The 25,431-nt window shown below is 45.9% G+C and overlaps 1 long non-coding RNA gene across 1 annotated transcript in view; it reads right to left on the bottom strand.

Annotated features, from left to right (window-relative positions):
* LOC123362270 overlaps positions 1-25,431 on the bottom strand; it is a 41,299-nt gene that overhangs the window by 6,193 nt on the left and 9,675 nt on the right. Inside the window, exon 2 of the long non-coding RNA XR_006576388.1 lies at positions 10,729-10,822. This is a non-coding gene — a long non-coding RNA (uncharacterized LOC123362270). The remainder of the gene's footprint in view (positions 1-10,728; positions 10,823-25,431) is intronic.

The raw sequence follows: 25,431 nt of genomic DNA, 5'->3' as shown, positions 1-25,431 counted from the left end.
ACTCACACCAAGAAAAATGGAGGGCCAGGTTCTCTCCTGTGCCAAGAGTATAGGAGAGAGAATGGACCATCAGAGAGCCCATGGTGATTCTTAAACTGTCCTGGCCCTAGCCCAGGCTAAATTAGAGCAGGCTAGGGGGTGTTTCAATCTTACAACAACTAGCTCTATAAGGTGACCAGGCGTCCGGTTTTCAACTGGAACACCCGGTCGAAAAGGGATCCTGGTGGCTCCGGTCAGCACCACTGACTGGACTGTTGACTGTCTGGTTGGCGGCGCCCACTCAGAGGGCTAGGCTGGTCTCCACGCCGTGCGGCTCCTGGAAGCAGCAGCATGTCCCCCCTCTGGCTCCTAGCTGTAGGGGCAGCCAGAGGGCTCCGTGCACTGTCTCCCCCCAAGTGCCACCCCCGCAGCTCACATTAGCCAGGAACCGTGGCCAATAGGAGCTGCGAGGGCGCCTGCAGATGGGGCAGCGCACAGAGCCACCTGGCCGCGCCTCCACATAGAAGCTGGAGGGGGGACATGCCACTGCTTCCGGGAGCCGCGCATGCCCGAGGCTTCCAGTTTGGCAGGGCAATGCCAGCCCCTGTCCCCCAAACTATACCCATGTTAAAAAGTGGGAGGGCATGGACCCCTTGGCCCCTGGTTCTCGTGCCAGCAGCCCCCCGACTTTTACAAAGGTTCGGGTATGCCAGGCAGAGGGGAGCAGTTGGTGTAGGAACAGGCTTTTCTGTCTTTATGCCAGCTGAGAATGCCTCTTTGCTAGACTGAGTGGCACAAAGGGGATGGATTGGGGCTGAGACTCAGCTCAGAGTCTTTACCACCCACAGTGGTTAAATGGACTGGACGTTGCAATATTGCCCACTCTACGTATAAAGAATACTGCAAATACTGATGTAGAGGCAAATGTCATGGTACAGAAAATGCCCATATTTTAAAGCCGCCCACTGTAATTTCCCTCACGTGACCTATCCCAACAAATCAGGCTCAGACTTGAAAATGCACTGTGAATAGCACTGGATAGGGCAACAAAGTTTGCAAAAAGCCTCTACAAGTGGCTTACGGACAAACCATTGCTGATTCACACAAACACGCACACACGACTCAATCCAAGGATGACTCTGAGTATGGTTTGAGCCACACAATTCACTATGCCACATGAGGAGCAAGTACCGGTATTGGGATGAAAACTACAGGTGACGTATAATCAACAGTAAGTGAGGCTTTTGAAGGTGTGCAGATATCATTTATCTCACTGAAGCCTCTATCGCATTATGATGGTCTGAATATAATTATATCAGCTGCACACGTCAGCTGGCATACAGAACCTTTCCAGCTAGACTGACCTGCTGTCTTTTTCAGATCACTGAATTTATGCTGTAACCCAGAGGATTTTATTTAGAGGAAATCAACCCATTTCCCTTAGATCATCTTCTCCCAAGCACAGAAACACAGAAATTCTTTTGGAAGCAATTCATTTTTTAAGGGCCTCTTTGTTAGGCACAAAGAACAGGAGTACTTGTGGCACCTTAAAGACTAACAATTTTATTTTAGCATGAGCTTTCGTGAGCTGCAGCTCACTTCTTCGGAGGCACGTTCATTCTAGCATACACGCCATCCACCAGCATCTTGTAAAACTTTACTGGGCTTACTTGTTTCGTGTAAAGCAACACAACATAGCTGTCCTTCATCTACTGCCTCCTTTGCCTCGCATTGAAATGGTCCTTGGGTTGATTTTGAGCTGTAGAAAATGGGGGGGGGGGGGTTCAGCTGCCTCTGAGAGTCTGTGCTGCTGCCTCTAATACTCTCTGAATGCGTTAGTGAATTAGCTGCATAATTTTTCTGTATAGATTCTGAAGCGATTCACGGTTATAAGATTTGTGTGTATGTTTACTGCATGGAAAGTTCTAGTCTGTGATTCAAATGCTGCCATCCAATTAGGCATAGACGTTTTCCTTTCAGTTTGGCAAAAACACCAGAATGATTTCCCAATGACACAGATGCTTTATCTGCACAGAAACCCTCCAGATGCTCACACTGTCACACAAGAAATTCTTGCCTGGTCCAGGCTGTTGAAGGCTGTCCAGCAATGCTCCACTGATCCCAATAGCATTTACAAAATAAAGCTCAATCACATTCCCCAAAAGAAAAACAATATTTAAATAACATGAAAGTGGTGACACCAAGGGGGTACTGGTCGGGGCTGAGAACATCTGGACCCTCAAATTCATGGACAATGAAGACTGGCAGTTCCCAAGGGTGCCAGATGTTTTAGAGTTTTTGCTGCTTTGTACTTAATTTCTGACAAAAATAAGGATTTGTTTTGGTTTTGGAAGGAAAGGATTGTAAGGGCTTTCAGCCCCTGATCCAAAGCCCATTGCAATCAAAGGGCGTGTTCCACTGACTGCACTGAGCTTTGGATCAGGCCCAAAGTAGAACAAAGTATCACATGAAAAAGCAGCAAAGAGTCTTGTGGCACCTTATAGACTAACAGACGTTTTGGAGCATGAGCTTTCGTGGGTGAATACCCACTTCGTCGGATGAAAGCTCATGCTCCAAAACATCTGTTAGTCTATAAGGTGCCACAAGACTCTTTGCTGCTTTTACAGATCCAGACTAACACGGCTACCCCTCTGATACTTGACACATGAAAAAGGACACCTGAAAAGTGTCTTTGGAAACAGAAATTAAAGGGATGCTGTCAACTTAATGAAGACCCCAAATGTAATGTTGGGGGGACGGGGGGAATCTAAATCCTTACTTTCTACATTGGTTTTAACTTTGCTTGTAATCCTTTCTGTTTGCTTCGAGCATTTGTCACTGGTGTCCAGGACCCAAAGCTCACAGGATGGAATGTGTTCATGAGCATACATGTGTGTGCATGCATATGGACACAGCATGCAAGGAACAGCCATCACAGAAGTAGCTACCTGAGCAGAGTTCTGAGTCTCTCGAGTGCTCAACAACCAGACAGCAGGCCCCTTCGGCAGCTGCCATCATGATGCCCCACAGTGAGATGAAGGGATGAAGAAAATGCTGCCTGGACCCCTGCATGGTGATGTGAAGCAGCTGTTTCCAGGGCCTCTGCAGGGGAGGAGGAGGCAACCAATGGAACCCCCTGCAGTGGCAGAGAAAGAACCCCACATCTGTTCCTCCAAAGGCACCTCTCAGAGGAGGGGTGGAGCAGCCAGCCACTCCACCAAACACCTCTTCAGCTATAGCTGGGGGACAATTTCCCTTCCCCACTTGCTGCTACTGCCAAAGGAAATGCTTTTGGAGCATCCCCAAAACTTAAGATGGGAATTGATCAGGGATGGTCGCTTGATGTGGGAAAGGAGTGAGTGTGTGTGGCAATTGGTCAAACCATGCAAAGGAAGCAGTAGAAAGGGGCATTGGAAAATACAGGAGTTTTGTCTTAAGTTTATTTTCATTTTGGAGGGGTTGGGAAGGAAATAGTTACTGACCGGGGCCCTGATTCAGCAAAGCACTTAAGCATGTGCTTAATTTAAAGCATAGTTCCATGGATTTCAATATATGCTTAAAGTTAAGCATGCACGCAAGTGCTGAATCAGGGCTCGGAGGGTAAATGGGAGTAGGGGTGAAATACTGGACCAAATCTAACCCTGATGCAACTCCACTGCTTGCACCAAGGCTGAATTTGACCCACAGGGTATAAATGTGAGGATTTTTTATTTAAAAATATTTAATAGTGATATAACATTAAACAGATTTATTTACTAACATTCTCATTGCAGCATTTTATGCTTATGTACTACAATGATAAGTGCCGTATAAATGCTTAAATAGCTCTTTCTGCATATTCCCACCGCCATAAAACACTGTTCCTTCAAGAGGTGGAAAGAAAAGTAGCTTCCAAACCAGGAGTAATAGAATTCTGCATTTGAAGATCGCATGGCTCCCAGGGCAATGTATATGCGTTGATATGAGCTGGCTGTGACCAGAATACTAACAATAACAATTTCACTTTAGACCAGGGATTCTCAGGACAAATTTTTCAGTGGCCTCAGAGTGCAGCCACCAACTTGTGCTCTCACACTTTTTCCTAAAATACTTAATTAGCTTTAGGAAACCAAATAAATATGCACATATACATGTCCAAATCATAATTTATTTACTGCTAGCTAGTAGGTCTGTTGTGAAAAGTGATATTAACAAACATACAAGTTTCACTTTTCACAGCAGATTTACTCAGCCCTGGGAAGCCTGGGGACAAATTAAGCCCTGGATGGAGGGTCAGGGGAGGAAGTGGGGGGCCAGGAGAGATGGGGGTGGGGCACTGGAGTCTGAAGCCCCGCAGCCAGAGCCTGCCTCCCCGCCACCCAGGGCTGAAGTCCAAAGCCTGACCCCACCGTTGCTGGGAAGATGGGAAACCCACCGGCTGCCTGCTCCTCCACCTTTGTGCCCTGGGTGTCTCCATAGGAGGGAAGGGCCCAACCTCTGCTGGTGGCCCCAGCAACCAACATCAAGGTGGTGCATCCAGATGCAAGAAGGAGGGGCCGCTGCTTTGCCTTCCCTCCTCCAATCACAGCCAAGAGGCTGTGGCCACAAGAAAAGCTCCTGGTGGCTGCATTTGAGAAACACTGCTTTAGACCATGCTCTCCTGGGCAGGATCCTTACGTTCTTGCATTTAGCAGTACAGCCCCACGCACATATGTAACACTGTAGAAATAGAGTAATTCTCATTAGTATCAGCAAAAACTGTTGTAATGCTAATGTAAGACAAATTAGCGAACAGATTTTATTTTAATTTCGCACTGATTTCTTTAGTTATAAAGTGAAACATAAAACAGTTATTTCAAATTATGGTTCTGAAGTGGACAGTGCCTCTTTTTTTTAGAAACACAGGGGTCATTCTGTTCCTTGTCTTGTTTCTGGAATGTATCATATGCAAACATATTCCTCTAATTAAGAAAGAGCATGATCTAATGAGAGAATTATCTAATGTACTGGGTTCAGGGATGAGAGCCAGGAATTTCTGATTTCTACTCCTTGATCTGACATGGTCAATGGCCAAACTTTCTCTGTCTTAGTTTCCTCATTTGCAAAATGGCAATAATAATACATACTTCACCTTCCTACCTGACAGGGGTGCTGTGTAGATCAGTTACTATTTTTTCAGTGCTCTGACCATGTGAAATGATACAAAAATGAAGTGTTATTATTTTATTAAATAATAGAAAAACATTCTTTAAATTTCCATGTAACTTTATATGAATATTATTTGCTTCAGGGAAGTTGTGTATTGCACCCTATAGAATTTTTAGTACTTTCAAGAACAATATTGTGTGATATCTTCATGTTTTAACCTTGTCATTAATTGGTTTCTGAAGCCATGTCATTTGGTGTTAATGATGCAAGCAATATTGTTTAATACTTTGATGCTGCCTGACACATTATTGCTCTGGTCTGTGAAATGGGAGTGCTTTTTAATACTTCTTCCTCTTTCTAAAATGTTATTTAATTTATTACAAAAGTTTTATAAAAAACAGCTCTTTCAGAACACATCATTTCTAGATAAAATAAAATTATAACGGTCTTTAAAAATTACTGCAGTGACCTAAACCTCTGAAGTAAGACTTTCCCGAGCTCTGGTATTTGGGAAAAGTACTGTCGTTTATTATACTACAATATCCCTCTGTAACAACTGTACACAGTACAGCTTGAAATAGTATAACTGACGTGTCATCATAGTGGAATGTAGCATTTGTTTATAAGGGACTGTTCTAGGCAGAAGTTCTGCAGTGAATCAGGGAAAGAGACAGAGCAGTTTTAGACATAATACTGTTTTCCTTATTCAGATAAAGCCCTATGTTCAATGTAAGAAAAAAAAATGACCTCTGTGGTTCTTTACTACTGTCATATGCCAATAGGAGCAGAGGCAGGAGCAGTGTTTTGTTCAGAGGGGATCCAGTGTCCGTTATGCTCTGAGAAGCACCGGTTGCACCCTTGCTATGGCACTCACCTGAGAGGTGGCAGATCCCCACTCAAATCCTTTCCCATAGGACACAGGGGGAACTTGAACGAGTGGTCTCCCACATCCTAGGTGAGTGTTCTAACCACTAGGCTAAAAAGAAAGCTGCCTTCTTCCCTCTCCCCTTGCTGTTCTGTGTGGAGTTAGGTGGTGTCTGAGCTTCCCTATCAGACTGGGCCCTGCATGCGAGTTCAGCCGAGTCTCACCTATCTTTCACTGTTTTGTGGCTCTCTAGCAGAGATAGGTGCCTCCCTGCAGCCTGGACTTAGGCACTTATCTCTGTAAGAGGGATGGACTTAGCACACACCTCTCATTGGCATCTTCTATTGGCTAGCTTAGGCAGCTCCCCACCTAGAGTTCTGGCTTTTGTGGATCTCATTCTAACGCTCCCCCTCCCCACCCCCCGCCATTCACTGTAGAGGAACCTAGGGATCTAACTCTTCCTGTCATTTTCTAAGCACCTACGTCCCTTTGTGGATCCAAGCCTTAGCTTTTTGTTGTTGTTGTTGTTGTTGTTGTTGTTTTGGAGAGGGGAAGCTTCGATGGATACAGGGTGCAAAGCAGGGAAACCATAAGGGAGTTAACGTTCATGGGTAATTAAAGTCTTCATAAAAACCTATGTAAGCCTCACAGAACCGTGGCCCCTTGCTGAGAGAATATGGGCCCGGGCTAACAATAAGAAAGAAGCCTCATTTCATCAATGACTGGCTGAGCCCACACACAGACTTTGGATCCAAAGAGCTGAAGTTCATAGATATTCTTAGCCGAGATTTGGGTTCAAGCTTATTTCTAATTTTCATATATCCAAACAATGCTGGCCTACTACTCCACTTGCCAGCTATCTAAGCAGCTTCAATGAAATGCTGCAGCCCCCAGTCTTTTCTGAACAACACCAACTTTCTATACCTAAGGAATGGGGGGACTCCACTCAGAGCCAATCATGCCTCTTTATAAGAGGGCACCAATGTACACAGATCTGTTACGGTTGCCTCTATAGCATTCCTAATCCCAGCCACCATATTAGGGAGAGAGAGAAACTGGCACGAAGGCTAAACCCAGGACTCCTGCATGGCAGAAGTATAGGGCTAACCATGCGTTCTCACATTTTAGTTTCTAGGCAGTCTTTTCTTGAAAACGCCACCACAATGTGCTTCTGCAAAAGCTTGAGAAGGGTCTCAACTACTGTAGCTAATTATAAAACATCTTTGGGTAAAGAAATGCTGTTGTATCCTTCAGACCCATTGTTCTGACCTCATTTATTTCTTCAAGACAGGTGTCAATGGCACCACAGTCTGTCAGTGCTGATTTCACATTGCACCTGACATTTTTATCTTGTTTCTAATAGCTTGGCAGTTCTTTGGGTTTTATCTGTGTTTTGAATGGACATAAGGAGCTAATGATTTTTATGAGAACATGCAGTAAAGTGATTCCAAGACAAAAGACATTGTACTAAGCAATTGTCCTAAAAAGATGCTCTGTTACACAGTTAATTATACACAGCAATGAACGTACAGTGCCTGTGGACAAGGGTCTTCTGAAAAGTATGTTATTTTGATCATGCTAATTTGTTTTAGATGTCTTGTTCTATATCTTCAATAATAGCACCATTATTATTAATCAATCCAAAATGTCAATTACCTAACCGATGAAGTAGATTGGTTATAAAAGTAGCTTTTTTCCAGATGTTGCAGATTACCAGCAACTTTTTCTTTACCTTTGCAAGTAGTTTCAGTAAATATTTGGGTTGTTTACTTCGAAACAACTGTTTGTGCATGAGCCTTAGTTTCTGTTAAGTTTTTATACAGATACATGTTTTTGTTTGAAGTTTCATGTGTATTTTTAAAGACAGCAATAAGCTTCATATCTAAATCCTTAAACTTTAGAATTGTTTAAACCACTTAACTGTAGACCTTTTTAAAACTATCAAGGTCTACCCCACTTAAGGTCATGTGGCTCATTCCATACCCACACTGACCCATGTAATCGTCTTTATGGCATTGTTCAGGGATAAAGATTGCTTTTTCCGGATGCCCTTGACTAGATACTCATCTCTTCCCCCACTTCTGACTCAGTGTCCTCCGAGATTAGAATTCAGTTTCTTTCACTTCAAAGTGCCTCAACACAGTTATCCTAAATTTAACAATCTTCACATCCAATACAGAAGGAAAGCACAAAATGAAAGCCAGCTAATAAAACTATGTTTAGTGGGTCCCTAGGAAAAGTGCACTCAGCTGGCCCCAAAACTTAGTTATAGAATATTGGTTACGTAGGATGAAATCCTTATATGGTAGAAAGATCTGTTAGTGGCTTGCAGCTGAATTCCTGTTTACGCTTCCAAAGGGTTGTGAGATGCATGGGAGCAGTTCATACAGAGCTATGGTTTCAGGTGGTTTATGTATGGTTAGGGTGACCAGATGTCCAGATGTTTTTAAAGGGACAGTCCCATTTTTGAGGACTTTTTCTTATATAGGCACCTATTACCCCCCTGTCCCGTTTTTTCACAGTTGCTGTCTGGTCACTCTATGTATGGTTCATGTTTTGAAGGTAATCACTGAAACTGCAAGGGTAAGAGACGTCTGTAAAGTCTTAAATTCTAGCACTTCTCACGTAAGAGGTTCTAGGGTGGTTTGCTGTGATTTATTACAGGAAACACATTTTAATTGTCTTCCCCCCACAAAAAATCCACAATTTGGTAACCTAAACTGATTAACTTCTTACATTGCCTTTCTCAAACCAGGTTCAGTTTGATTTAAGCATGTTCTCCCAGCCCACAACAGGTATCAATAACAGGCAAGACTCAGTGCAGAATGTGATCATACGTAAATACAAGTGGGCTGATTTACAGAAGTATTTAATACACACAATTCCCATAGAAAAACATGGGAATAGGAGGTGCTCAACAACTTTGAAAAATCAGGCTACTTGTATTTAGGTGTCTAACTATGGATGTTGGAGCCTGATTTTAAGCACCCGAATTTAAAAATTTTGGCCTTAGCCTGGTCTACACTTAAGTGTTAGGTTGACCCAGCTACATCACTCAGGGTGTGAAAAATTCACACTCTGAGTGATGTAGTTAAACTGACCTAATCCTTGGTGTAGACAGTGATAAGTCAACAGAAGAATTCTTCCATCTACCTAGCTACAGCCTCTTGGGGAAGTGGATTACCAGATAGCAAATGTGAAAAATCGGGACAGGGGGTGGGGGGGTAATAGGAGCCTATATAAGAAAAAGACCCCAAAATTGGGACTATCCCTATAAAATCAGGACATCTAGTGACCCTACGACAGGAGAATTCCTCCCACTGGTGTAGGTAGTGTCTACACTGAAGCACTACAGCTGTGCCGCTCAGCCCTGAAGCTGTGCTGCTGTAGCACTTCAAGTGTTGACAAGTCTCTCACCCTTGCAGTTGCAGTGATTGCATTCAGAACATGCACCATCTTGTGAGATTTGGCAGTTTTTCTATAAAATTTAGTCTAGCATCAATGTAGGCAGATTATAATAAAATACTAAACTGTTGTGAATAAGCTTTTACCTCTTATTAAAATGTAAGAGCTGGGTCAGATAGGATAGGAAACAAATTTATAACTCCCCACAGAAATTCTGTAGATTGGAGGGAGGGGAAACCCTGCAGATTTCTCCAAAATTACCTGCAAATGTCCATCTGCCTTAGCTCTGACTCAGCTTCAGTCATCATCTAGGCAGCTCTAGGCCAATGTTTACTGTACACAATAGAAAAAGCTGTAGTGGGACAGAACTGGAACCTGACAGGGAAGGATAACTAATAAAGTGAAATGCTGCTCTGGATTGTTTTGGTTTAATTTAACCTTTGGTGGGGGGCTGCAGAGGGGTATGTCAATCTGCAGAGTATGCAGCTCTATTGCAGACCATAAGATGGCGCTAGAAGAGTGCTTTGTACATAATGAAACCAATTTAAAATGTCTAATCAAGGAATGTGGAACTGTTTCTTGTTTCTGCCTTGTGACACCCTACACATGCCATATTTGCTTTGCCTGTTCCTCAGGGCTTGTTTACTAAACTCATCAAGAATGTTTTGAAATGGTTTGTTCATTATATTTTAATTCAGCTAAGATTAGCATGCATCACATAGAAATCTGAATCCTGTGGCACCTTATAGACTAACAGACGTTTTGCAGCATGACCTTTCGTGGGTGAATACCCACTTCTTCGGATGCAAGAAGAAGAAGATGCATCCAAAGAAGTGGGTATTCACCCACGAAAGCTCATGCTGCAAAACGTCTGTTAGTCTATAAGGTGCCACAGGATTCTTTGCTGCTTCTACAGAACCAGACTAACACGGCTACCCCTCTGATAGAAATCTGAATTACTTTCCAGGCAACGTTGGATGAAAACTTGTGTGTTGTGTACTCTATGATGTTTTAGTACTGTTTGTATTAATAGTTATGACAATTGTTCAATATTGGGGTTAAGTTATGTCTTCTTGGACATTTTCACACGCTTTGCCCTAAGGGTGGAAAAAACTGACAGACTCTCATGTGAAATCCAGTTCCAGCTGGAGTCGCTGTGGAACTTTGGTGCCCTGGTGCTTGTAAAAAGGATTCCACGACTGTTAGCTGTCGCTGTCCATCTGAGAGGCAGTCGAGTGCGGTTCCTTTGCACGGCAACAGACCGAGACCAGCGTTGTCAAGGAGAGCAGTCATATACCATCTAATCAAACTTATCTGTCCAGTATCCTGCATATCCAGAGTCACCAACTTACCTGGGTCCAGATCCAGTCTGATCCTGTGTTCTTCTCGCCTTGGTCCAAAATCAGTCATCAGGCGATTTGAGGTCCAGGGCCCTCCGAACACCAGCTACGAAAGAAACAGCATTTTCTCATCATCTGCCCAGAAGCCTCTGACAGAGTAGAGTATTGGGGTATTTTGGTTTCCTTTATTTTACTTTGTTACCAGGGGAGGGGTATTTGGGGCCCGGGTTTCATACCCATGGGGCAACCACAACTGTTTGTTATCTTTTTACGGTTAATAGTTTTCCCCTTTTCTATCTTTGTTGCTATTCCCAAATAAACTGTTTGTGTTTTCAAAGAGCTTTGTTTCTCTCCTCTTCTTTCCCTACATACACACGTACATAGGTGGGAGGAGTGGACCAGATAGACACTTCACAGGTGACAGACCCTGGGTGCGGGTGAAAAAGACCTGCCTACTGTAATTGGGGGTTTCTCCCTTTTATTTCACCACCTCTCTTATCCCCATTACAGCAGAAACACAGGAAAATGTAAGTTTTTTTTTAAATTTAATTAATTATTATCACTGCCTTCTACACACTCAACTTGTATGCCTTTAACTATACCAGCATAGTTAAAGGAAGTACAACTCCTCAGGTGTGGACACAGTTATAACAGTAGAGCTTATTTCTGTGTGGGATCTGCGAACAACCAGTATAACTGCCCACACTTGGGGTTGTACTGGTATACTTATATCTTTTTTTTTTTTAAATCACACCCCTAACAACATAGTTATACTAGTACAAAAACTGAGTATAAACAGGTCTACTTCATTCAAAGATGGTAATTACTCTGGACTGGAACTCGCATGACTTTGAAGCTGTGAATCTTTAGCTAGATAAAATGGAGTTATTTCTTATACATACATAATAAATAAAAAAATCCTATTTTTAATTGTTATTAATAACCACCAGGATGGTGCACTACACCCCAAAATTATTAGAATGTGGAAAAATGTTTAAAATACTTTTCTAAACTTCAAAGACAATCATTCAAGTGAGATTAATGAGGAAAAGAAGTGTGAGGTCTGGTGGCTAGGGGAGGGTCCTGGGGTTGGAGTCAAGATCCCAGGGTTCAAGTCCTGACTGCCACTGACTTCCTGTGTGATCTTGGGCAAGTCTCTGCCCCTTGCTGAGGCACCTCCCCTCAGTTTATCTGCCTTGTCTAGTTAGACTGTAAACTCTTCAAGGCAGGCACTGTAGCTTACTACTGGTATGCAAAGTGTTCAGACAATGGGGCTCTGATCTTAGTTGGGGCTTCTAGATTCTACCATAATATAAATAAATAATAAAACATTGTGTGGGGGATGGGTAATAAACATGGGGCACCAGTGGTCAGACTAAGATAATACCCCCGCCATTTCTATATTTGACTAATGTACAGAATCTTTATTCATGTCTATGTGTATAGCAGCTGATCCTGAAAATTAGAGACTTTTCCTGTATGAATGGTGGCTCTCAATGTGGTTCAGATGAGAAGGCTAGTAGTCTCCAAGATTCAAAAGCCACTTATAGGCTGCCTGGGAAAGGAGTAAAAGCACAGTGTGTACCTCCCTCCCTTTCTTCAAAGGTGCTGAAAGCATCTGCCTGCTGTTTAGACAGGAGACCACCTGAGTTAACCTAACACACTGGTGTCCAAGGCACTAAGCTCTGACGTAGTTTGGTGCTAGCCAGTGGTGAGCTTCAGCCGGTTCGCAGCGGTTCGCGGGAACCGGTTGTTAAATTTAGAAGCCTTTTTAGAACCGGTTGTTCCAGGACAACCAATTCTAAAAAGCTTTTAAATTTAACAAAGGCTCGGGCAGCTGTCTGCCCGGCCCCGGCCCCAGCTCACCTCCGCCTCTCCCCTGAACGCTCCGCCCTCCTTCTCCTCCCCCTCCCCTGCTTCCTGCGAATCAAATGTTCGCGGGAAGCCTGAAAAAAGGAGCAGGCAGGTAAGCCGGGCGTGTGGGGGAGGGGGCGGGACGGCTCCTCCTGGCCCTGGCCGAGCACCCCCGGCTCGGGCAGGTCCCGCCTGCGCGGCTCGGACCCGGCCCAGCTCGGGCACCGCAGCTGTGGCTCCGGCTCAGGTCTCGGTGCCAGGGAGTCGGACCCCGCGGCTGCGGCTGCGGCTCCGGTCCCGGTGCCGGCCGGGGGAGTCAGGCCCCGTGGCTGCAGCTCCGGCGCTGGTCCCGGTGCCAGCCAGGGGAGTCAGGCCCCGCAGCTGCGGCTCTGGCGCCGGTCCCGGTGCCGGCCAGGGGAGTCGGGCCCCGCGGCTGCGGCTCCGGCGCCGGTCCCGGTGCCGGCTGGGCCCGGGAAGTTGGGCCCCGCGGCTGCGGCTCCGACCCTGGCCCCGACCCCAGCAGGGGTAAGAGGCCAGGGCCAGGGCCGGGACTGGGGCGGGGGAGGAGGGGTTGGATCGGGCAGAGGTTCTGGGGGGGCAGACAGGGGATGGGGAAGGGGGGGTTGGGTAGGCGCCGCGTGGGAGTTCCTGGGGTCTGTTGGGATGGTGGTGGATGGAGTCGGGGCAGTCAGGGGACAGGGAGCGGGGCAAGTTTGGCAGGTGGTGGGGTCCTGGGGGGGAGTTAGGGTTGGGGGTCTTGGGAAGGAGTGGTCAGGGGACAAGGAGCAGGGCAGGGGGGGTTATGGGTTGTGGTTTCTGAGGGGGGGCAGGACGTGGGTGGGGGGTGTACTCACTGGGCGGTTCCCTACCGGGTCTTCGGTGGTGCGTCCTTCAGCCGCCGGAGCCGTGCCGCCGAAGACCCAGTAGGGAACCGGTTCCTAAGATTTTGGCAGCTCATCACTGGTGCTAGCCCAGTAATACGTTTATCTGAGACCTTTGGCAGTTATTTGAGCTGTCTTTTATTAGCTCAGCCTAGGAGCCCAGGTTTGCCAACAGAAATGAGACTGTTCCTGATCAGGGCCGGCTCCAGCTTTTTTGCCGCCCCAAGTGGCAAAGCAGGAAAAAAAAAAAAGATAAAGCTCTGATCGGCAGCACTTCGGCAGCACCTCTACCGCGCCGCTTCATTCTTCATTCTTCGGTGGCAATTTGGTGGTGGGTCCTTCCCTCTGAGAGGGACTGAGGGACCCGCCACTGAATTGCCGCCGAAGACCTGGACGTGCCGCCCCTTTCCATTGGCTGCCCCAAGCACCTGCTTCCTTCACTGGTGCATGGAGCCGGCCCTGTTTCTGCTCACATAAAGAAGCTTCAAACAAGGACAAGATCCCTAGAAACACAGGCAGTTCAATGGCAGGGCTGACAACTTTTCATACTGGACCTGTCTGTCACATTGTAAGTACTGTAAATCCCTAAAGCAGGCACACATGCCTCCAAATGATAGTCCTTCTGATGAGTCTCTCTGCATGTCAGCAGTCTGAAGGCTAATAATAGAGCAAGGCTCTGGAACTTGCCCAGTCTCTTGACACAGTAGCAAAGGAGTTGTCAGCCCTCACTAGTGGAAGCACACATTCCATTAGTGCATCAAAAATGTCAGGAACTGCAGAGGAAGCATCACAGAAATCCACACTGAGTGTTTCCTGTTTCATTTTAAAATTCCATATTTATTCTTTCTGCAGGTTCTAGATAAGTTCTCTATGTGCTGTAAGCCCTAATAGTATATCTCATTAAATGGACTTTTGGACTGGTGTTTACAATTAGGGTCTGGCATCAGGAAATCATTATTCCCTGTGTGGAATAGTTAATAGGGTTTGTTAAATAGGTGAAGTGTTGTCCAGTGGTTAGAGCAGGGAATTAGGAGTCGGGACTCCTTCTACTGTCCAATACTTTCACCACTGTGGCAGCAGAATAAGGCCCCTGGATTCTGTCACTAGCTGTGCTAAGTCTACTTTAGGAAATCTATCCACTTCTCACAACAGGCAGTGCTGAAAACAGATAAGTGCAAGTATAGATGGGACCCCACTATGTTCAGCACCATTTCAGAAACTGCGATTGAGCCTATAATGCTAAATACAGTTTAGGCCTATCTATACTTACAGTTGCACCACCGTTAGTAGCAGTACAGCTGCACCACTTGCTAACATGCTTGTCATCATTTGGCTAATGGCTTTTAGCAAGTCACTTAAACTCCTGAGCCTCATACACTAAGCCGTGGTCTACACTACAAACTTAGGTCCGTATAAATATGTCACTCTGGGGTCCAAACCCCTGATCAATACAGCTATACCTACCTAACTCCTGGTATAGCAAGTGCTATGTCAAGGGGAGGGCTTCTGTTGTCATAGCTACTGCCTCTTAGGGATGTGGAGTACCTATGCCAGGAGGTAGCATCTTCACTAAGCGCTACAGTGGTGCAGCTGCACTGCTGCAGCACTTTCAGTGTAGACAAGCCCTAAGCTTTTTCTTATGAACCATCACTGCACTACCATCATTTTATCTTCACTGATGACAATGCTAGTGGAGACAGGGTTCCAGACAGCTGCGGCATTTTAAGCACCACATTACAGTAACTCCTCATTTAAAGTCATCCCTGTTAATGTTGTTTTGTTGTTATGTTGTTGATCAATTAGAGAACATGCTCATTTAAAGTTGCACAATGCTCCCTTATAACGTTGTTTGGCAGCCACCTGCTTTGTCCACTGCTTGCAGAAAGAGCAGCCCATTGCAGCTGGCTGGTGGGGGCTTGGAACCAGGGTGGGCCAGCAGCCCCTCTATCAGCTCCTCGCTCCCCTAATTTCCCTGTGCAGCAGTAGGGTAACCAGATGTCCCGATTTTATAGGGACAGTCCTGATTTTTGGGTCTTTTTCTTATATAGGCTCCTATTACCCCACCACCACCACCACCCCGTCCCGATTTTTCACATTTGCTGTCTGGTCACCCTATACGGCAGCTGCCCAGCAGGCTACCAATTGCCGGCAGTTCAGCTGTCCCTCCCCACACTGCCATGTGCTGCTCCTGCCCTCTGCCTTGGAGCTGCTCCCAGGAGCTTCCTGCTTGCTGTGCAAGGAGGGGAAAGGGGGGGCTAATGTCAGGGTGTCCCCTCCCCCCTGCTCCCGCACCCCACTTACCCCATCTCCATAGAGCAAGGGGGACACACGCCAGGGCTCAGGACGGAGGGAGCTTGCTGGTAGCAGCTGCTGTCTCAACTTGCTGATCTACTTAAAAAGGCAATGTACTTAGAGTGGGGTCAGCGTACTTAAAGGGGCAATGCGCATCTCTCTCTCTCTTGCACACAGGGTGTGCATCTCTGTCTGCCATGCTGTCTCCCGTCCCTCCATTTGTGCTGCCTTGTAGAGTCTGAGGCTACATTAACAACGTGTTAACCCTTGAGGGCTCAGCCGAGTGCTAGTTCATCATTTAGCAGTAAGGCATTCCCTGGGAAATAGCCCACCCTCTGACTTCACCACCTCAACCAAGCTTCACCGTCATCATTGCTGTGTACAGTACTAAATTGTTTGTTTAAAACTTATACTGTGTGTGTGTGCGCGCGTATATAAATAGTCTTTTGTCTGGTGAAAAAAATTTCCCTGGAACTCAACACCCCCCATTTACATTAATTCTTATGGGGAAATTGGATTCGCTTAACATCATTTCACTTAAAGTCGCATTTTTCAGGAACATAACTACAACGTTAAGTGAGGAGTTACGGTATCTAATCCAGCTCAGGGCAAGTCTGCAGAACACGGTGCTTCAAATGCTGGTGGTCACTAGTTCTCTTGCACTTACCAGAGGCGCTGATTTTCTGAGTTCTCAGGGGGTGCTCGACCCCAGCTCTGCCCCAGACCCCGCCCACACTCCACCCCTTCCCCCAAGCTCTCACCCCTGCTCTGCCTCTTCCCACCCCACCTCTTCCTGCCCCATTCCGCCCCCTCCTCCTGCCCCCTGCTGAACAGCCAATTGTGGCAGGTGGGATCTGGGACGCTGGGAGGGAAGGGAAGGAGCTGATTGGTGGGGCCTGCTGGTGGATGTGGAGCACCCACTATATTTTCCCCATAGGTGCTCCAGCCGCCCCACAGCACCTATGGAGTCGGCGCCTATGGCTCTTACTACCAATAGAAGAACTGAAACAGTAGTACAACAGCAGGAGATTTTAGAAAACAAATCCTTATAGAGACAAGGTCCATGTCACCTCATTTTTGGCCTGCCCTAAGCAGCAAATTGCAGTATAGTCTGTTTCATCAGACAATTTTAAGACTTGGAGGTTTTGCCACAAGAGACTGAATACAGGAGAAAAAATTCACTCTCATAGAAGCACAACTTGGATCTTAACCAAGATCCCAGAGAAAAGGGTCAGAGTTCTCCCACTCTGTACATTTATGGTATTATTCTCCTATACTGGGCTTCCCTGAGAAACAGACTCCCACTGGGCAGCGCAAAGTGGTGTAAAGGTTTAGCAAAAGTTCAATTTCATAGCAGAGCTTCTGCTATTTTCCCATGGAAGAAACAAACACAAATGAGAGCAAATGAGAACACAAGAGCAAGACGCAGCGAGTGGGACAGAAAGTTCTTTTACAAACCACCTTCCTGTTGTGATTTGTGGAGGATAACAAACCCAAACAACAAAACAGAACAAACAACATAAAAGAGGCCAGAACTGCCAGCTACAGACCCTTGTTCTCCTTCCTGCTTCCAGCAGAAGGATAGCAAGTTACAGAATTGCCAAAGTTAACCACCAAAAACATCATTAACCAGGCCCCCAAAAATCAGGAAGTTGGAATAAAAGTCATGAGGTGTTTTAAAAACCAACAACTCTGGGGTTCTTTTTATTTTCCTGTTGGGTTTTGAGCTCCAGGGTTCACATTTTCAAGCTTTGCTCTGCAACCATAAGGGCCTGAAACCTTTTTTTTTTTTTTTTTTAAGTGAAAGCTGAGATTTGTTTGCCCTGTTGTTGTAGCCATGTTGGTCCCAGGCTGTAAGAGAGATAAGGTGGGTGAGGCAATATCTTTTATTGGACAACTTCTGTTGCTGAGAGAGGCAAGCTTTTGATCCACACAGAGTTCTTCTTCAGGCTGAGATTTTTATGTATTAACATGACTTCAGGAGCTGGGGCTTTAAGAAAAACATCAAGTGTTGTGAGACGCCTAATAAAATTGCAAGCTGACAAGACAAGTTATGTAGATATACGACAAAGACAAAAGTGATAACAGTCACATGACAGTTAGCCTCATTCTGATCCTTGATGTAAAGGGACTGTTGCCCCCTTACTAACATTCAGTGGGGGTGTTTTGGTTGGCTAGCTCCCAGCACTAAAAGATTGGGGAGAGGCCAATGCTCCAGGTAAGCCTCAGCCTCTGAGCCTGATTGAGAGGGCGGGCAGGCTAATCAGGGAGTCAGGAGGGGTCCCGTCCTCTGTGTGAGCTGGAATTGCCTGGGTCAGACAGAGTGGGGCCGAGCTAAGGAGAAAGCAGGGGCCCAAGCTGAGCTGGGGAGCAGAGCCGTGCCAGATCCAGAGGGGCCAGAAAAGCAGCTCAGGAAGTAGGTCAGAGTTGGGAACAGAGCCAGAGACACAGCCTAGGGAGAGAACAGATCCTGTGCTGGGAGCAGAGCTGCATCCACAGAGCCAGGTGTGGTGAGCAACTGGGGCCAGCCAAGGGGGGACCTTGGGCAAAGGGCCCAGTGCAGAAAGATACCCCCAGCCAAGGGTCCTTGCAGGCCAGGCTGGGAGGGGGATCTTAACCCGACGGGGGGCTGATGCTGGGAAGAAGGGTCCCACCACCCAAAGCCCAGAGGCGTGTGGCCACCACCATTGCAAGTGTCCAACCCACAGCATCCCTGCAGCACTGCCAGGGCCTCAGAAGGAGACCAGGGACCTATAAAGAACAGACTGTGAAGTGCCCTGATGTCCAGAGACACTGTTTGTAATGTTCCCTGCCACAGAGCAGGGTGATGTGTTTTCCTTTAACCTTTCTCATTTTTCCTTATTCTTTTTTTAAATTAATTGTTAATTAAACAACTTGTATTTGCTTTAAATTGTATGAAATGATCAGTGGGTCAGGAAAGCATCCAGTGCAGAGAGAGCACCCCGGAGTGGGGACACCTAGCCCCTGTCCCAGGTGACCACAGCAAGGTTGGGGGTCGAGCCCCCCAGGAATCCTGTGCCCAGCCTTGTTGGGGTTACGAGGACTCTGCCAGACAGGAGAGTGGAAGGGGAGTCCTCGAGGGCAGGGAAGCCTCTGGGTAAAGGAAGTGGGAGCAAGAACTCAGATCATTTCACTAGCCCACTTCACCAGGTAGTGCAGAAGTCAGGAAAGTTCCCCACGATAGTGGGACCATTCCCCCGCTTACATTGAGACAACATCTCTCCCACCACCACACTCACATAACAGCAGTGTAAGATCCTTGATTTAAATTAAATGCAAAAGTACTACTAATCATAACCTTTTCCCTTGTGCTTCCTTCCATGTTGCCCCTTACACTTGGAACACCTATTCTCATCCCCCAAGCACCCTCTTGCTGATTTGTAGCACTCCTCAAAAGTCAGCTCATTAAGCCATCCTTCCTACGCTATGCTCATTATCACCCCTTTCTTGAGCCATTGTCCTGTGGTTGTCTAATTTAGATTACAAGCTCCTCAGTGCAAGAAACATACTTTCTTATCTAAGTAAAATACTCTGTATCATTCATTTACACACACCCACACCCCTATATTAGAAGAACATTACAGTTGCAAAGTCAAGCACTCAAAAATTAGGACATGCCAGAATTAAGGTTGCATATTCAACCCACTTATGCATATGTACTAGGATACAATTGTTAGTTACATGATCATGTACTATTTTTTCCACCAGACTTTTTCCTCATTCAGTGCCCAGGATGGATGGGGCTCACTGAACAAGCTGTGATTCAATATTTTGTTTTATCCTCATTGTTCAATGGGTGGCCTCAGGCCATGTTTACTGCACACTATTCAAATGCTGCTGTGAAGACAGAATTAACTTCCTCCTGGAAATGTCTATGGTGCTCATCACTGTGGTATATCAGGCCTTCAAGAACATCAATAATTTATTTTCACAACACCTCTGTGAAGTGATATTGTTATTCTGAGACACAGAGATTAACATCAAATGTCCACTAATTTGGGGTGTTTGATTTGAGGGCCTGACTTGTCAGAGCACTTAGCAATATGCAGCATTTTAATGTTCAAAGCACAGCTCCCATAGATTTCAATTGCAGCTGTGAGTGATCAACACTTTTGCAGATCCGGAACACACAATTAGTGGCCACCTATGAAAGGTTTGGTGTAAGTGACTCGCCCTGCATCACACAGCAACTCTGTGACACAGATAGGGATAGAATCCGGTTCTCCAGGGCAGTATTGCATTGTCTTAATCATGAGACCCTCCTTCTCTTCCTGTGATCCCATCTCACTCACTACACATCTTCCAACTACTGCAACAAATGAGGCAAGAATCCTACAGACAACCAGCCTCCTTGACTACACAACTCTGATTCAAACCCAGGGCATGCCTCCTGTGGCAGCATGGTGCCTCACTGAAGTCACTAGAGCATCAGTTAGGCACAGAAGCCCATTGCACAGCTATCACTGCAGAGCCAAAGCCCCAGTATGTCCTGGGTCCAGTGTTTTCCCCAGGTATTGAAATGGGGGGGGGAGGAGGGCTGTTTGAATTTACAGGGGGGTGAGGGCCCATGGTGAAACCGTGAGGGCGAAGGTAGGCTGTATGGCACCATAGAAAAAACTGAAAAAAAAATGTTTGACAGAACACTCATGTTTTAAAATCATCACATAAATTAAAGTTGGTTACTCAAGCCTTGTATGAAGCCGTACATCTACATCCTTCTTGGCTTTTTGTTGCAATTTTGCACAACTCTGTTTATGAACTTCCCAATGCAGTGCATTCACCTTTGGTGGCTTCTCATATGTCCAGTCCTTCCAGTCCTTCAACTGATATGCTCATTAGTTCTGTCACATGACCAGGCAGTAGGCGACTTCTTTCAGAACACAAAATTCTATTCAACGAGAAAAAGAACACTCCCCTGTAGCTGTTGGGAGTAGCAAGGAATGATTTCCTACTTCTTTCATCCTAGGAAATATAGCACAAAGATCGGGTCAAGCCACTAGTGATGATAAAAAAGAAGTTGAAGTAAAATCTTCATTCATTTGTCATATGATATTCCACTCTGTGTTCAAATTCTCCACTCAACTGTCAGTGTTTTATAAGGCAGGCATCTGTAAAAGCTACGTAGAAGTTGAGCAGAATCCAGAAGTTGCTGTTGTAGATTTGTAAGAATCAAGTCTGTGTACTTTTTCAGCTGGCTTAACAAATACTTCTTGTCCTCTTCACTTAAGGAGTCAATGTAAGTACCTTAATTAGTCAACTTTTGGACTGAAATCTTTGCTTCTTCCAGTATGTTTTCAATAGATATCTCTCTGATTGATCAAAGTGTAGATTCTATTGCTGGACAAAGATCTACTACTGTTGTAGCAGATGCCTGGATGGCATTGTTTAACGACCCAAGTGATTTCAACAGTAGATTTATAAGAGAGAGAATGGCAATTATCTTCTCTGAACGTAGCAGCAAAAGTACCAGCCTCACTACTTAGATCCATCCCATCTCAGTAGATGCTTTCCAAAGCCAGTAATAATGGTTGCAATAATTTTAAGACAACAGCCAAGGATTGCTCATGAGAAAGCCAGAGGATTTTCCCAGGTTGGACTAATTTGAACATCAGTCCCACTGTATCATCAGTCTTTTTGAACTCTTGCAAATAAATAAATAAAATACAATGAAGACATTAAATGTATGGCTTTTTTTAATGTCTCTTGAAGATTCTGCAGCTTGTACTAGCAGTAGCTGGAGTAGATGGCCTCTGCAGTGTGTATAGGAGAGATTAGGGTTATCCTTTTCAGAGAAGTTTGTAGCTCCATCAAATGCACAACAGCCATCTCTTTGGGGTTCAATTTACAAGCATTTAACTCTTCTAAGTTGTCACAGATGCAGTTTATGAGGCTTCTATATCCTGAACATCTAGAATGCATCTACTAGCCTACCACTGACATCAAGATAACGTACACAATGATTTAATACTTGGTGCCTATTTGCATCGGTGCATTCATGAGTCATGTATGCACATTTTCTGAATGTGGTGAGATAGTTCTTCGCTTTTTCAACTGCTAAGTCTTTCACTGTTGCACTGTGAGCTTCTAACCAGTCAGTTAAGTTTCTTGCAGAAGGACAGTGAGCATTTGCCGGTCTTGGTCAGAACCAGTGTCCAACTTCATGATTAACAAGTGGCAATGCACTTAACATTGGCCTCTAGTTTGTAGTGTGTTGAATCTCTTGCTTAAACAGAAAGAATGATATGACAGCCATGTTTGTTCGCATAAACCAGGAGTGGCCAACCTGAGCCTGAGAAGGAGCCAGAATTTACCAATGTACATTGCCAAAGAGCCACAGTAATATGTCAGCAGCCCCCTATTAACTCCCCCCCCCGCTCCCAGCACCTTCCCCTCCCTCCCCGCACCTCCCGATCAGCTCTTTTGTGGCATGCGGGAGGCTCTGGGGGAGAGGGGGAGGAGCGAGGGCACGGCAGGCTCAGGGGAGGGGGCGGAAAGGGCTGGAGCGGGGGCAGGGCCTGTGGCAGAGCCAGGGGTTGAGCAGTGAGCACCCTCCGGCACATTGGAAAGTTGGTGCCTGTAGCTCCAGCCCTGGAGCTGGTGCCTATACAAGGAGCCACATATTAACTTCTGAAGAGCCACATGTGGCTCCGGAGCCACTGGTTGGCCACTCCTGGCATAAACTATGTTGTGTCTCCAGCATTCTTAACAACCTCATTAAGTGTTTTTAAGATCCACTTTGACAGTGACTGGTTTATAAGGCTTTCTGCATGTTGATACAGTCCAGAGGCTTGGTATTTTGTATCCTTTTCATGTAGTTTGTCAGCATTAATTTGGTGATTGCTCTGGCAAACCAAGCTCCTCCTGTTTTACCAGTTGTAGCAGTGGGAAGCTTTTCTTCTTTATAAGCCTTTTTGCAAGAGGTGCACCAGTAACCATCTTCTGTAACTTCAATAAATGGGAAAACTTTGACCAACAAACATCGGGAACTGCCTTGAGATTGTGGAGACACTGTTTCTTCAGTAAATAGCAGTATTTGTGCTTTGGGCTGTTCAGATGTAGCTACACCACTTGAAGATTCAGCTGACATATTGGTATAGTCTTGATATGTTCTCCATATTGGTTCATTTTTGATGCCTTTGAATGGAAAAAATTGTTTTTTTGTCTTTTTATCTTCACTTTGACCTGCAACTATGAAACAGATATGCATAAATTAAATGTTTTCTTAGGATACTGCAAATTTAACAATGATAATGCAAATTATACCAAACCACATAGAAGATTTAAATTTCTAAAACAAAAAATATCAACATTTTCAAAAATATATTTAATTGGAATTGACTTTTGAAAAAATTATGATATAATAATACAAATCTTTAGCACATAAATTCCCCAAGATAATGACCTCTCAAGATAGCAATGATGTGAGATAACTAGTGCATTTTTTAAAATTTGGCCTACTAAGAAACATACATTTATATGTTTCCGAGTCACAAGTCTAGCATTTTGGAGCAAAGTCATTAAAACATAGTCCAACAGAAAAATGTTCCTTTAATGTGCCCCTCCTCACTCACAGTTGTTGTCCTTGGTCAATGGAGACCCAGAGTTCAGAGATGCTTTCACATGAGTTCACCTCCCACTGGAGGGGGGGCAGGGAAGGCACCTTGCTCATTCCTCTAACTGCTGTTGTTCTTCATGCCACCGTTCCATCATCTGCTCCATTGCTAATGGCCCTGCACCATCACCTTCTGCTGCCACCTGCCTCTCTACTGTGACCTCTGTGAGTTGGGGCTTGGCTACACTTGCAAGTTGCAGCGCTGGGAGTTACAGCGCTGGTCGTGCAGCTGTGTAGGGACAGCGCTGGAGTGTGGCCACACTGACAGCTACCAGCGCTGCAGTGTGGCCACACTTGCAGCATTTGCAGCGCTGTATTGAGAGGCGCATTGTGGGCAGCTATCCCACAGAGCACCTTGGCCCATTTTGGCGCTGTGGGTTGTGGGAAGGGGACGGAAGGGTGCGGGTCATTCCGCTTCCTGTCCCAACGCCCCGTGGTGCATCGCTTCGCATCCCAGCATTCACAGTTTTTCCGGCCACGTTTGGCGCCCTTGTGAGTCTCTTTCTGTTTTTTACTCTCTGTCTATGAATCGCGATTTCTGTGGGAAATGGAGCCCGAGCTGCTGAGGACTGTGCTGATGAGTGTCGTCAGCACAACACGTTTGGCAGTTGAGCTCTTCCTTCAGCTCCAAAGTGACAGTGAGGAGTCCGACGATGATATCGAGTCACCTGCCGCGTGTGACACTACAGTGCTTGTGGCATTCACGGAAATGCTCAGCACCGTTGAACACCGCTTTTGGGCTCGGAAAACAAGCACTGAGTGGTGGGATCACATCGTCATGGAAGTCTGGGATGACGAGCAGTGGCTGCAGAACTTTCGGATGAGAAAAGCCACTTTCATGGGACTGTGTGCTGAGCTCGCCCCCACCCTGCGGCGCAAGGACACAAGATTGAGAGCTGCCCTGACAGTGGAAAAGCGGGTGGCTATTGCAATCTGGAAGCTGGCAACTCCAGACAGCTACCGGTCGGTCGGGAACCAGTTTGGAGTGGGAAAGTCGACCGTTGGAATCGTGTTGATGCAAGTTTGCAGGGCAATTAATCGCATCCTGCTAAGAAGGACCGTGACTCTGGGGAACGTGCAGGACATTGTGGATGGCTTTGCACAAATGGGTTTCCCTAACTGTGGAGGGGCGATAGATGGGACGCATATTCCTATTCTGGCACACACACCCCCACCTAGCATCCGAGTACGTTAATCGGAAGGGGTATTTCTCTATGGTTCTCCAGGCGCTTGTGGATCACTGTGGGCGTTTCATTGACATTTACACAGGCTGGCCTGGAAAGGTGCATGATGCACGCATCTTTCGGAACAGTGGCCTGTTCAGGAAGATGCAGGCAGGGACTTATTTCCCAGACAGGAAGATCACAGTAGGGGACGTCGAAATGCCCATTGTGATCCTTGGAGACCCCGCTTACCCGTTACTGCCTTGGCTCATGAAACCCTATACAGGGAAGCTTGACAGGAGCAAGGACCGGTTCAACTACAGGCTGAGCCGGTGCCGAATGACTGTGGAGTGTGCTTTTGGGCGTTTAAAAGCCCGCTGGAGGTCCCTGTATGGGAAGCTAGACTTGGGGGAAAGCAGCATCCCCGCGGTTATATCCGCATGCTGTACCCTCCATAATATTTGTGAAGGGAAGGGTGAAACATTCAGTCAGGCATGGACCACCGAGGTTCAAGTCCTGGAGGCTGAATTTGCACAGCCAGAGAGCAGGGCTACTAGAGAGGCCCAGCACAGGCTACAAGGATTAGGGATGCCTTGAAGGAAGAATTTGAGGCTGAAAGCCAACAGAAATGTTTGCTGCCTTGCATGGGAGTGAAGTGCAGTGGTTACACTGTTTGGATTCTATTATCCCTAACATGATTTGCAGTGACTGTTTCTTTACTGGGATAAGGTATCTTTCACTATCTGCAATAATAAAGACTGTTTTCAAAGCCAAGATTTATTTTATTGAAAAGAAAAAAACTTCATTGACAGAGACACAACATTTCAGGAACCTAGGGCAGGAGGGTGGGTTGGTGAACTGTACAGTCACAAGTTTGCATATGTCCTGTCTG

This window comes from Mauremys mutica, chromosome 1 (assembly GCF_020497125.1).
Source record: "Mauremys mutica isolate MM-2020 ecotype Southern chromosome 1, ASM2049712v1, whole genome shotgun sequence".
NCBI classification, from domain to species: domain Eukaryota; kingdom Metazoa; phylum Chordata; order Testudines; family Geoemydidae; genus Mauremys; species Mauremys mutica.
This window is presented reverse-complemented; position numbering and strand designations above follow the sequence as displayed.